This window comes from Pseudochaenichthys georgianus, chromosome 22 (genome assembly GCF_902827115.2).
Source record: "Pseudochaenichthys georgianus chromosome 22, fPseGeo1.2, whole genome shotgun sequence".
Classification (NCBI taxonomy): Eukaryota; Metazoa; Chordata; class Actinopteri; order Perciformes; family Channichthyidae; genus Pseudochaenichthys; species Pseudochaenichthys georgianus.
In genome coordinates this window covers 7,528,123-7,536,434 of record NC_047524.1, presented here as the reverse complement: position 1 = coordinate 7,536,434, position 8,312 = coordinate 7,528,123, and the positions used below count along the sequence as shown (strand labels likewise).

Genomic DNA, 8,312 nt, shown 5'->3' with positions numbered 1-8,312 from the left:
TAGCTAGTGACTAACGTACAGCATTCACACAGGATCTGCTGGTCATATGCTGTCCTGATGAACAGAAACACAAGCAGCCCGCTGGACTCAGATCTCTAGATACCTCATCACTCCTTCGCTGCTCCGATACAAGTCCGGGCTGCGGTCAGGTTGGTGTGTCCCGCACCGTCGACCGTGACACGCCTTATTTGGACTGCCAGGTCTGGCAGTCGGACCAAATAATCACTCTGATTGGCTGTTCAGCTAGCAAATCAGTGCATGAGAAGCGAAGCGGAAGTGAGGGACGTAAACAAACGATTTAAGAAGGCACACACAGACTGCTATTCATTTTCATCTCATCATGGCGATCTGGAATGATGCAAACGAAGACCTGCTCATCACCTTGATCCAGGAGAGGCCAGCTCTGTATGATATTACGGAGAAAAGATACTCTTCTTCTTCTCTGTCTTCCGGTTGTTGCCTCTTTTGAATGACGAATACACACTACCGCCGCCTGCTGGTAAGGAGAGTTATTGCCACTCACGCACTGAAGTCGGTGCGGTGTGTTCCCGTGCGACACATGGCCAAAACGCAGGAGAACATAGCCAGGCAACAGCCGACTTCAGCGTCGGCTAGTCCTCTGGTGACTGCTTGGTGTGTCAGGGCCTTAACAGAGGCTACGTAGTTATGCAGCGTTCGTGACGGACTTTTAAAGGTAAGAAGAAGTTTAAAGATGTATATTGCGGATATTATCAGTACATCTGATTCAAATGAACATGTGTATTAAAGGATGTCAGTGGATTATCCCTAAATTAGTAGATTTAGGGAACGTTTACAGATAACAGATTAAGCTAGCATACCGAAGCAAGTTAGCAACACACGTTGAACAGCCTTTTAATTGTAAATTCCGTTCTCTCTATGTCATTTCGTCCAACAGGTTGAATTAGAGAAGAGGGGCTTCTAAACGGGATTGTATGCGGGGGTGGAGGGAGTTAAATATTAGATAAATATAACTTTGGTGCGTGTAAGAGTGAGTGTTTTTAGCAGAGCCATATTGTGTCCTTGTGATTCTGTTGATTATTACCTGTCTGTATAATGTTGCAGCCCAGCTGATTCTGGATTGATGGCAAAGGGAGAGGGACTTAAGTGAGAGTGAAAACACAAGGTACGTTTAATACTACTGTTTTATATAAGTAAACACGTTATCTCCCCAAGGCAATAGGTGTGCTATATAGGTGTGTATAACCCTTTCTCCTGTCTGTTGCTCCCTCTCTCAGCACAAGAACCAGAGGGGGGTTCAATGGAGCCTGAATACCTGCACTGAGACCCTCACCCTGCACCCTGAGTCTCAACTCTCAGTGTTTTTCAAGCCTTTCCCTGTTTTTTTGTATTAAACAAAACATTAAGCTCTCCCAATGGTGTGGTTTTCGTTTTGTGAAAAAGTGCAAATGCAGTGTTTGTATATAAATCACATATTTTGTTGCTGTTGGTCGTGAAATTGCTCCTGCTGACTTGAGCCAGCCATTTTTTCCTCCGCTCTGTGTCAGTGGGGAAACCGTACATTCGTACTCCTTTCTCTGAGCGATTTGAGCATCCCCATGCAGCACATCAAACCATGGTGGCGACTAGGAGGCAGCACAGCAAACCATGGTGGCGACTAGGAGGCAGCACAGCAAACCAGGACAACACGGAGGAAAAGGCACCGACAAACTGCATGATATGCTCTTCTATGTTTATTGAATTCCATGTATTTGCAATGGATGTTCCTAAAGCAACACATTTAACATCATCATCATATCCTGTCGGTCTCCTGTCCTTTCTGAAAGCCATAAAGACGACATTAGTCATTTAGATAACTTGTGTCCTCAATTACCAGGGGATTACTGAAACTACCATGAATTTAAGAAAATGGTAGAAATGAATCCAATCTGAATTTTAAAGCATTACTTTAGATCCCCTCCCTCTAAATGTATCAATAAACATTAGAAAGTGATCCTCCTGACTACCATACAAGTTTAAGAAGATAATATTGGTTTGAAAGAATTCAAAGCTATAAATAAACAGCAACAGGCTCTTTAACCAAGGCACTGTTAGTAACATGTAAACTTCACACTAATCCTAATATTATCACTTAATATTAGCAAATTCGATTTTATTTTTGAAAACATATTGATGTAAATACATACACATATCGATTTGTTGTATAAATATTGCAAATCAAAACCTTTATTCACTAATAATTACCAAAAATCGTAGTTCTATCTCCTGTTATCAATGCATTCACATTGCCCGCCATGAACTTCCGGGGAACGATCCCTCGTCTACATGAACCACGTGACGATAACCGTTTTTGGACTTCCGGTGTCGTAACTCTTCTATTAAATAGCTCTGGCTCAACTAATTAAACTGGCATACACACGCTCATCTGTCGAAAACATTCCGTTTCGCCAGAATGTCACCCCAGAAGTATATCCTCATGTAGTTGCCACAACTACAGCTAATAAAGAGGGGTATGACATAATTTAAGGGAAAACGAGATATTTCTGAAAGATTTGGAATGCTTGTTCTTATATCCGCTGTTTATAACAGGGTTGGCAGTCAAAGTGGATATATTATAAAGACTAAACGTTTTTTTAAATGCTACATTTTAGCCAACAATTCCGCACATTTTGATGTATATCAGCAATACAGCCCCACCGTGCAATGTGTATCATTCATCTAGTATTATCCATGTGTTCTTACTCCCACACAAACATATCACCTCAATAATAAAGTTCATGATCCTTTCATTTAATTTAATAATTGTTTGTTTATCTACTCAAAATCACCAGAAGATGATTTATATTGAGCCTTGTTGATTAAATCTAGCCTTGACTTCTAATTACAAGGTCACTTCACACGTCAATCAGTCCTCTGCTGTACGTGATAAATGATCCATTACCTAACCAGTGTTAAAGCAGGTGCATGGAAGATTTAACATTATTGCTCTTTACAGGCAATGAGCTTTCTGACAAATGTCCTAATACATGAATATCATCCAGGTTTTAAAACGTGTTACCAACGTTCATTAGTGAGGTGGCTTTAACCAGAGCTCACAGATACAAAAAGTCCACGTTTAAATGCGGCTCATTTATACTCAAAAGCCAGTAAGCTTCTTGTTCTGACGATAGATATAAAATATTACAAGTAGAACGAGTAATAATATTCAGTTGGCCAAAATACTGTCTGAGTTGTTTGATGTAGTAAACGTGGACTTTTTGTTGGTTGTTAAACTAAAAGGAAAGTATTCATATCTGACAATTTAAAGACTTGTGTTTATCCTTATCTTACAACATGTTTATCATCCTATTTAGGAAAAGTATCATTTAAAAAAAGTTCATGGTAAAATACAAAAATATTATTGAAAGGCATCCTCTTATTCCTAAATGTTTCATTATCAGTAATTGTTTGGCGGTGTTAATGTTTCAGGTGTTTTAAATCACATTTCTGAACTTTTTAACTGCAAAAAGCCCTTTAACAAGAGTTAAAATAACAGCAAAGGCAGATTAAATTAGGCAAATGGCATAACAAAGGGACAATTGCTCCTTTTATGCCGTTTTGAGAATTATGTTTTTCAAAGAGTTAGCAAATTACCCTCTTAGCTGCAAAATGGTGCCTCGATTACCTCCATTTAGTGTGCAGCACGCTCCATTTCCAACAAAGAGAAGAAGGGAACAGAGATGGAAAGAGAGGAAGGGGGAGAAAGAGGGAGATTAAACAGACCATTAGACCAAAATAACTCCTGTGAAGAGGGATCAGAAAACAAACAGGGCTTTAGAGAGCTGCTGGCAGCGTCAGCGAGACAATTACCATCATTATTATTGTGATCATGTTTACAATGATTATTCGCTGCATATTTACTTCCTCACCGTGATGCAGCACGATGATGAAGGACAAGCTGTACATTTCACAGTTAAGAAATCTATTGAGAGGACCTGAAAAAACAGGACACATCACTCTTAACTAAATGTAAAAGGAAGAAGAAGGCCGAGGTCATTTAAGGGAGAATGAACCTTCGTGGGTGTTTTTTACTTTAAATGGGTCAAATGTGAATTGAATTGCTCTTTTGTTCCGTTTATTTGTCTGCAAGAGAAATGATTCTGTTCTACAGCAGGTAGCAACCACGATAGAGGAAGAAAAGCTCTTCTTCACCCGACTCACAGTCATTACCTGGAGGCAAAAAACACATCCCCAAACATCATCGTGCTCAAAATATCATCGCAGTCTGAAATAACATATAAACATCAGCAGTGTTGGGCAAGTTACTTCCAAAATGTAATATATTACATATTACTTATTACTCTCTTTTGAAAGTAATAAGTTACATTACAATATTACTGTCTCTGAAATGTAATGGGTTACACTACTTTGTAGTTACTTTTGAGTTACTTTCACCAAAATAACCGCAAAAGAAGTGGCTAGGTATATTAAATGCTAAAATGTAGTTTAGTGCAGCTCATTATGCATCCAGTGAAGGGCGATGTGTAGCATAACAACTGTGTCGGCCCTTAAGGCTACTAACAACTTGTATTACACGGCTTAGTTGAATACTCGATTCTGATTGTAAATGCTTAACATGTGACAACGTGTAAATCCAGTACAGACCACTGTCAAGGACTATAATGAAGGTCACCAGAAGAAGGCAGACAGGAAGTAAACAATAACAGGACACGGAATGGGCTCTGTAGTGTGTTTAGTATATGCCGTGTACAGGCCCGGTTCCAGAACAAAATGACTCAGGGTGCCTCTGAGGTTACAGGGGGCGCAGCAGTAGTAGGTTTACATGAGCAATAGTGGCCAGCAACAGCAATTAAAAATAGCATTGATGGTCCCAATGAACAGATTATGGCATTTGTTATGTTTTGAAACCAAGCAAGTGAGAACATTTCAAGTGAGTTAAAAGTGCAATCCTGAAATATTTCATACAGTGCAAAGTGGACTGTGGCAAAGAAAAGCACAAAAGCTTCAAAGCTGTACTGATAAAACAACTGAGAACAAATTGTAAATCAAGGCACATATTATTTGAACCAGCTCATGGTTTGAATTGGCAAACATTGAAAAGTATTATTAAAACCATTGTACTAAATCATCACTTTGGTCCCATCATCAGTGATGTACCTGAACGCGTTCAATGAACGATCGTTCATGAACGCGTTCATATTTTGGGCGAACGTGAACTGAACGTACTGTATTTCCGCTAGATGAACGTAATTGAGAACGCGTTCATTCTCAGCGCTGTATAACGGCGTTCAAAACTGCGTTCATTCTCAGCACTGTATTATAACGGCGTTCAAAAGTGTGCCAGATTTCATATGCCTTTCAGCCGAAAACCCAGTTAAAACACACCGTAAACAGGCTTCAAAATAATGCGGAAAACCACCCAATCTGGCAACAGCAAGCTGCCTGTGACGCGTACGCGCCTGTCACCCCTGGCTGTCGCACTAAAATATAAATATACTAAATATATCAGACTCCTCACAACAAACAATGTGGGACCGCGGAACCGGCGAGCATTGAATGAATGAATGAATTAGTATGGACGAAGCCGAGAGCAGCTGCAGCAGCACTCGCTCAGAGTGAGACTCTACGGCAGGGGTGGGGAACCTCCGGCCTCCGGCCGTATACGGCCCGCGAGACAATTTGGTACGGCCCTCGAGGTAATTTATAAACACACGCAAAAAATAAAAAAATGAAAGAAATCTAGACCGCAAAAAAATTAAACAAGCGAGTGCCTGTTTTTCCTGGCCAAGGTCAGGGTCCTTGAACACAACACGAGCCTAACGTGTCATCACGTGGTATATGTCTCGACTGACAGGGGTGCAGTTCTGACGGAGAGCACCAGAACGCCACTCCAGCACTTCAGACATTGCAGTACCGATAAGTCCATACACATGCCGCAGTTTCTGCGTGTCTGTGTCTTTAGTTGAAAGCCCAGTGGCGATCTGCTCATCTGTCATACAGTCAATAACTGTGTTGTTATCATTAGCATCTGGTTAGCTAGCTATGCTAACGAATATAAGAAGCTTTGTCTACAACCAGTGAGGTAAAGGCACATCTTTATATGATCATTATAGTTATAAAAAAAACAAGAGAATAAAGTAAACAGGTATAAAATACTATATGACAGTTATTAATAAAGAAGAATACAGTTTGAAAGGGTAGTGATTTGTCAAATATCCATAAATTAAAAGAAAATCTGCTTACAGTTGTGTTTGGGTGTTGAGAGATGTGTCCATAGATCTCCTAATGTTGCTCTCAAAGTGCAACAAATCTTCCCAGGGGAGCACACCCCCCGGACCCCCCTATAGGAGGTTAGGTCCCCCCCACTTAAATCATGTTCACATGGATAGGAAACTAAATACATTTGCACACATCTTGTGTCCATATCTTTCTGTGTTGGTGGTCACGCCACACCCTGCACGTGCATGCATACGCGAGTCATGGTGAGATATCTGGATTAAGAGGTTGCTTTTTCTTTGCACAGAATGAAATGAATGAGTTGTGATTTTAGTTTTTTTAAGCAGAGGTCAATAACTTGTACGGCCCTCTGAGGATATTGTAAACATTGAAATGGCCCATTAACAACGTACAGGAGACAAATAATAGCTCGCAGCAACGTATTGAAAAAATAACTATGAACTATAAATTAGTTCATTTTTGAAACCATGAACTTTAGTTCAACATTTTGAATTATGAACTATGAACTGAACTAGTTCATTTTAAAATGTGTGAACTGTGAACTGAACTAGTTCATGTAGAAAGTGAACTTTCCCAACACTGCCCATCATATACTCTGGGAAGAGAATATTTACTGTGCTTGAAAACTGGATCACATCATCATCATGTGAGGTTGAATTTGTGACCTGGAGAACATTTCCGCTGCAACATTAGCTTGTTGATAAGCTTGGGATATGAGATAGTTTTGTAGCCATTCGTGGTGAAGGCATCTGTGCTATTGTATGCATTATTTTTGACCCAACATTTCTACAGGCATGGCAGAATATGGCACTATTTTCACAATATTCTAGCCCTTGTTTATTTGTATACCACGAGCTGCAAAATGACTGCCTAACCCCACTGTACAGGCGGGTACTTGTTTAGATATACCTGGGCAGGCTCGGTTTTCCCGTGGTATCCTGGCACCTGCGGGCCGCAGAGGGGCGGCGTAGTTTTGGGCGACGAAGACTGCTGCTCCGGGGGCGAGGGCGGCGAGTCAGGCGGGAGTATGCTAGTGTCCACAACGGAGGGTAACGTGATGTCCCCATCTGACCTGTTGCTACGGTCTGCAGTAGATGCAGTGTTGCTGACGTTTAGTGATGGTTGCTTTAACCATTTTCGTATAAATGATTATCCACAGATGTGTGTCACTGCTATGTTAGCACTTTGGAAATGATGCACGCGCAGCGGAGCAGGTCACGCGCACCTGACACAATTTGTTGTTTGTATTTTTTGCTCCGTTCTCTTTTTTTCTCTTCTTTGGTGCATTACATTCAACTGCCCCCAAGATCCCGACGTGAAGCCTGAAGGGTAAACACACCAGGTTTACTAATCTACCCGCACAAGTTGTCTGATGTCCGAATGTCTCGCTATGTTAGTACATTCTTAAAAAACAAAACACCATTTTATTTCGGGTTAAAATGTGTTGTAACTGCGTTACTGAGCATTGTAACGGGTAATATATTACCCATATTTCATAAGTAATGCGTTACATTACTTCGTTACAGCAAAAAGTAATATATTACTGTAACTCCGTTACTTTTGTTTCAGTTAGATTTTTTTTCGGCGGTCAACATGTCCGTTAAAGATAAATCTTCCGGACAATTAGAAAAGTGCCGGTCAAAGGTCTTCTTTGTTATTTATTGAGCTTTAAAACAAATGAATAACGACTCTATATAACAATATAAGAATAAAAAACGGAGCCTCTCTTTTCCTCCCCCTCTTCTGAGAGCCCAGCAGCTGATCTCTGAGCACGCCCTCTCCTGCAGGGGGGCGTGGTCAGCTGCAGCTCATTTGCATTAAAGCTGTCACAGAATCAGCCCTTGCAAAAACAGGGCTGGGAAAGAGCAAATAGACAATAGGCCTCTGACATTGCCTTAAATAGTTTTAATGTGTATCGTACCGACCGGCCTAATAAAGGTGGTGGCGTTGCAATTTATGTTAAGAATAAGTTCAGTGTAACCACATTAGTTTCCAAATCGATCAGTAAGCAATTTGAATTTTTAGCTTTAAATATAGAAGTGGCAAAGGGTCAACAGGTCATGGTGGTGGGCTGCTACAGACCCCCCTCAGCTGTC

The 8,312-nt window shown here is 40.7% G+C and overlaps 1 long non-coding RNA gene across 1 annotated transcript; it reads left to right on the top strand.

Moving 5' to 3' along the window:
• Window positions 1-940: 940 nt before the first annotated feature.
• LOC139432902 (uncharacterized) lies at window positions 941-1,390 on the top strand. Its single transcript, XR_011642489.1, has 2 exons — window positions 941-1,144; window positions 1,257-1,390. It is a non-coding gene; the product is annotated as an uncharacterized lncRNA (long non-coding RNA).
• Window positions 1,391-8,312: the final 6,922 nt, after the last annotated feature.